The 6,178-nt window shown below is 45.4% G+C and overlaps 1 pseudogene; it reads right to left on the bottom strand.

The window, feature by feature from the left end:
- Positions 1-2,237: 2,237 nt before the first annotated feature.
- LOC120104551 lies at positions 2,238-5,047 on the bottom strand (annotated as a pseudogene).
- Between the last annotated feature and the right edge of the window lie 1,131 nt (positions 5,048-6,178).

The raw sequence follows: 6,178 nt of genomic DNA, 5'->3' as shown, positions 1-6,178 counted from the left end.
TACTTGCTGCTGTCCGGGTTGTGGTTGCAGTATCGATCGCATTGTCTTTCATTCTCATCTTTGAGCCTGGTCCACCAGAAACGATCATTTGGCTATTCTTTCGACCAAATCTAGGTCCCATTCTTAAACTCTTCTAGGATGAGTTTGAGAAAGATTGCACTTTTAAACAGAAGGCATGTCGAAATTATTATTGTTATTGTTACTATCATCATCATTATTGTTATTATTATTTGATTTGATGCTAAGAAAAAAGCAAGATGCCACAAAAAATGAGTTAAAAAACACCTCCCATGTGGAACATAACATATATGCAACGTATCAGCGTACGACGAGGTCTCATCACATACATGAAGGCAGCCAGAATTGACTGCGGTTCGGTCCTCAGTCCTCACATGGCTGATGGTGATCGGGTTGGCTTGGTTCCACCGTCTGCGCCACCGCCAGCGCCACCCCACTTGTACTCACGGTGATGGTGCCTGCACCGGAATGATCGCGGGTGGCGAGTCCGAGAGCAGATGCACTGCTTCCGCCCATCGCCAGGCGAGGAAGGAGCCGCTGCCGCCGCCTGGCTCACCTCATCGATGGCTGGAAGGAGACAGGACCGCCGTCGCCGCCGCTCGAGGGTGGAGCCATGGGGAAGCAAAGGTAGACCAGGGTGACACATGAGCTGGTGGTGGTGGGGGTGCAAGGAACGGTGTAGAAATTGCGAGGGCTGCAAGGAATGAAAGAATGGATCGATCGGAGAAGAGAAAAGAGGAGGTGGAGATGGATGCTTGCTTTGATGGGAATGAGAGGATTGTTTGCTCTGATGGTCAGGCGGCAGCTGCTGCTGTTGGAATTAGCTTGCTTGGTTTGGGTGGCGTGCGGCGAGGGAAAAGAACGGACGTGTTTCATGGCGAGTGGGCAATGCATCTTTTTGGCCACCTTTCTTATTTCCGTTTGCTTTCTTTTCCCAATGCACCTGGCCAAAACCGCTTCACTTGGCCAGCCGATTCGTATTCTTATTTATTTATTTATTTATGCAATCTTTAATGTTGAAATAAGATAAATATTTGGCTCCAACCATGGTTTTAAAATTACAATCGTTGTCTAAGCGTAGTCTATTGAAAAACGTCGCCCCAAAGACCTGTTTTTGTACTTAAACCGTGCGAAAGTCTGTTTGAATATTTTTTGCACAGTTAGACTAAAATCTTATAAGAATCAAGCCTATTAGACTGTCTATTTTATATTTTTTTAGAGCCTGGATTCTAGTCTTTACGCTGGACTGTAGAAGAAAAAAAATTTTATTTTTTTTATATAGAATTTGGTTTGGATGGTATTTCAATTAATAAATTTTATAAATATTTTAATTTAAATTTGGGAAAAAAAATCTTGAACAGGTCTATGTAGTTAGACAATCCTTGTACAAGATGGTTTGGATCTAGAACCACGCATTGTCATATATAGTTTTGCCTCATTAGATCGAGGCCTCTCTTTAAATCATTATTGGATATCATACTAATATTATTTTAATATATTTGAAAAATTAATAAAAGTTGTTTATTTTCAAAATAGATGCCATGATGGCCAGAGGTTTGGCCTGTGGACATGGGCACAAGTCCCCATGGGCTGGGAACGTATGTCGACATCCCCCCACAAGATATGACAGTGGCCATTTGTTTGTGATGGCCCTCTCAGGCTCTCAAGCACTGGTGCCTACAGTGCTAAACAGCTTCTGTAAGACCTTTGGACCACTTCCCACAAGCTCACCTTCCTGCATGCCCATTGAGCCCATCACAAGAACTTTCAGCACCATCCATTAGGTTTGTTTCTCCTCTATAACAATAAGCTCTCATGCGGGACCTGTATCCAATTCTAGTTCAGGGAGACCCACTCATAAAAAAAATTCATGTAGGGCCCCATGTAATGTACAACCATTGTCTTTGAGTTAAGATGACTGGCAAAAGCTTTAACATAAAGATGATTACAGCCTTAGACTTAATTAACATAACCAACCTAATGGTTCAAAAGCAGCAACCTCCAATATCCAAAATCCACATCAACCCAAACGCTCAAGCCTATAAACGGTGGCCGGGTGGCAGCTGGAAAGACTCCAATGAACCGCTGCTGTTGCTCAAGGCGACCATGATGGAGCTTGCATTATAAGCCTAATAACCATAAGCAATGAAATCATAGCAGAAGCCCAAATCTGAAGTGCTCGAGCCCTTTGTACCAATCACATTCTAAATCTCACATGAAGCACTGGAGGGAGTTCCCGAAAAAATCCTACATTTGATCTTCCTTCGCTTCAAGAAGCATCTCCACTACTTGCTTCATCTTAGGCCGCTTCGCCGGTGTATCCTCGGTGCAGAGCATCGCAACCTTCAAAACTGCTACCATTTGTTTCCTCCAAGCAAATGTGACAGCACTTAGCCTTGCGTCCATCATCTGTTCCAGGAATTCACCCCTTCCTGATGCATTATGGACCCTTTCACCAGATCCATCCCTTCTCCAAAGACCTCATCGACCCGCAATGCGCGACGTTACGATCTCAAGTAACACGACTCCAAGCTGTAGACGTTCCCTGGCACTGTAATCTCATTGTGTCATGCATATTCTGGGTTAAAAGAGATTGATGATGAGCACAATGTCAGTTAGTGCTGCACCTTTTCTAGGCTCATCAGTATATGGAGAGAATGGAAAGAACATGAAAGTTTACCGGAGGAATATAACCAAAGGAGCCAGCCCACTGCACTGATGCTTGCAGGTCCTTTGATGGATCCAGAGCTTGGATATCTCTATCTCCCCAATGAGAGCATTGAAATTGGCATCAAGAAAAATGTTGCAGATGATATATCCAAATGGCATGATGGCAATGTGGTGAAGAATAAGCTAATCCTTCGGCAACTCCAATAGCAATGGACAGCCTTCTCGGCCAATCGGGCTCGAATTCAGTGGCCGATCTTTGTTGCGAAGGAGTTGTGCCAGTGTTCCATTAGGCATGTAGCTGGTGAAGCAAAAGAGCAACGTCCCTCGTAGATCGCATAACCGATGGGCCTCATCAGATTTGCATGGCAAAGATTTCCCAAGCCTTTCAAGCTCTCTTATCATTTTATTCTGGTGGTGAACAACTGTTCTTATCGACAGATTTCAACTTCTTTAACTGAAAGAACAAGTCCTGATGGCATAGCTACCTTATAGGTGGTACTAAATGTCCATTGCTCACTTTATTCGAATTCTTCAACGTTGCTTTGACAGCACCGTCGAAATCAATGGCTTGCTTCAAGCTCTCGATGAAGACATTCCAGCAGGTTATGTGTGGAGGAGTCACAACTACTTCCCCTGCAACCAATGGTATCCTTGCCCATCCATCTCTTGTTTCTCCCTCAGCATAAACAAGCTGGCAACTACCGATTACCGTAGTGAAAACACTCAAACCAGATCCAACAACAGCTAATATGATTCTTGTAGGACACCTTGCGGTGGTTCGTCGTAACCAGCAACCGAACTGGAATAATCCCCACAATTAAAATCCAATGGATCGCCACATAGGTCCTTATTTCCCGAGAAACTCGAAACGAGGGCTCTTCTGAAATGGACCGAAGATTGGTATTTTGGCCAGTGAGTTGATTGTCTGAGAAGTTGACTTCTATCAAACTCAGCCATGCCTTTGAGTTCTGAATGGAATGTCTCCAGCAGTTTGATTGTTGGAGACATCCAAGGAAACCAGCTTGTCGAGCCTTCCCAGCTCCTGAGGCAGCGGCCCCCCCTCAGATGATTGAAGCTAAGATTTAGAGCTATCTGCAAGTTCTTGATCTTGCCAATCTCAGGTGGGACTGTTACCAGTCAGGTAGTTTCTGCCCATCTGCAGCTCGAGCAGCCTTGCGCAGTTGCCAATTCCCCGAGGTATCTCCCCACCTAATAGAGTTTGTGATCCAGAAGTAGGAACTGCAACCTCGACATGTTGCAGAGGTCCGCAGGCAAGGCTTCCTTTGAAATCGATTGTAGCTCAGGTCAAGCTTGCTGAGGTTCCTGCACCTGAGGATGGACTTGGGGAGCTCGCCCGTGAGACCGTTATCGGAGACAATGAACTCTTGGAGGTTCTTCAGCTCTCCTAGCTTCTCAGGTATGGTCCCCTGTGAAGCCATTGGAGGCTAAATTCAGAAGTGTGAGGTTGGAGCATTGCGCAAACTCCGGAACAATCTCTCCAGAGAGGTGATTGCTGTCCGCTTCGAAGTATGTGAGACTGCTAACGTTTGCCGATTGATGCAGGAATGCTTCCAACAAGCCTGTTATTTCCAATTCGAAGACTCGAGAGGCCTTTACAGTTCCCGACCGACGCCGGAAGGCTGCCGTTCAATCTGTTCACAGTCAGCAACCAAAAACTTGCAGCTTCCCCGACATGAAAACGCTCTCAAGGTATCGCCCCTTCGAGCAGGTTGGAGTGGAGGTTCAAGCACCTCCAGCTGAGAAACCCGAGCCCAGGTTGTCGGGAATCACACCAACCAAATTATTCTCATAAGCCGAAAAGACCCTCAGATCAGTCAGGCTGCCAACCCAAGCAGGAATGGAGCACTAAGATTGTTCCCAGAAATCTGGAGCTCCTGCAGCCTCTCTAGCTTCTTCAACTCATCAGGTATTTCACCCCAGAGGAAGTTGTTCGAAAGATTTAACGATTTGAGGTTTCTGATGCGGCCTAAAGAAGAGGGAATCCAACTCTCAAACTTGTTCATGGACAGATCAAGGAACTCGAGCATAGCTAAGTTTCCAAAAGAAGACGGAATGGACCCATGAAAGGAATTGCCCGAAAGATCCAGCCGCTTCAAACGACGAGAGCTCGGAGATGGAGGAGATGCTGCCTCGGAGGTTGTGGCGAGGGAGGTCGACCGCCTCCACCGTTTGGTTCGGGCCCGGCGCAGGTGACGCCGCACCAGGAGCAGTAGGAGCTTGGGTTGTTGGGGTCCCAGTCCACCACCATGAGCTCTCTCTGGAGAGCCACCATGGTGGGGCGATCCTGGAGCTGGGACGCGGCGGCGGCGGCTGGCTGGCTCCCACATAGAAGAACCATCACAAGAGCAAAGCAGCAGCGAAAGGGAAGCCATTGCACCACCCCTCATATCAACCTGCTCTTTTTTACCGAGAAGAGGTTGCTTTTGAGAATACGTTAAGTTTTTTTTTTTCTTTTTTTCTTTTTGTCCCCTTTCCTGAGTTCCTCAAATCCAAAGCATATAACAGAGATATTTACATCCTTTAACAAAATGACAGCAGCTGGGGCTTGGTGGACCAGTGAAGCATACCTAAAAAGAAACTCCTGGCACCAAACTTCCTTCAACTCTTGGGCATATCTTAACAGCAAGCTTTGAAACACAGGCACATACAAGAGAGGAAGAAGAAGAAGATGTTGGCGAACTTATGAGGAGACCAGAAGCCATAATTCCTTTTGCAGCGACATCACAGAAGTTCCGTTTCATCCATTGGTAGTAGTAGTTGAGTCATGGGTGGGGCAACAGCACACCATTTCGCCTGCTGCAGTTGACATGAACCTCCCTTCTCTCTTCTCTCTCTCTCCCCCTCTCCCTCTTCTTTTTATTCTTGTTTTTAAGGAATTAATCAAATATTTTCGGATACTTTTAGTTTTTAACACTACTGAGAGGGGTTTCATTTAGCGCAAAAAGTTGGAAATGAACAGCAGATGTCAGAATTCTAGTGCTCAACGCCATGAGTACGTTATTTGACTCTCATCAGAGCCCAGGAATAATTTTTTAAGTCTAATTAGGATGGATTAGTGCGTGCTGCCAATGGTTCCAAGAGTTTTTAAAGGCTGGAGTTGGATATAGGGCTCATGGATGGCCATATACAAATGCTTTAGACCCCTGCTGGGCGAGGCTTTACATAAAAATCCACTTTGCTCGCAAATGGGATGAAGGGCATGTGTCCTTTTTTTGGGCGCTTTTTGTTGAAACCCAAAATTAAGCATTGCCCTCCAGATTCTTGAGTTTCAGAATCCCCCAAGTGAGGAACATGGCCTTCACCACAAGATGCAATTATTTAGTATCAATCTTATTTTGTAACAATCACTGTATTGAGGACTGTTTGTTGCTAAGAATTTGATGATGTATCATTCAAAGCATTGATTAAAAAGTTACATGCTCATAACAATAGTAAAATAGATATTAATGATCAGTAATGCTAGGCTAAC

This window comes from Phoenix dactylifera, unplaced genomic scaffold (assembly GCF_009389715.1).
Source record: "Phoenix dactylifera cultivar Barhee BC4 unplaced genomic scaffold, palm_55x_up_171113_PBpolish2nd_filt_p 000007F, whole genome shotgun sequence".
Classification (NCBI taxonomy): Eukaryota; Viridiplantae; Streptophyta; class Magnoliopsida; order Arecales; family Arecaceae; genus Phoenix; species Phoenix dactylifera.
The sequence above is the reverse complement of the archived record's forward strand: the minus strand, read 5'-3'. Positions and strand labels throughout refer to the sequence as shown.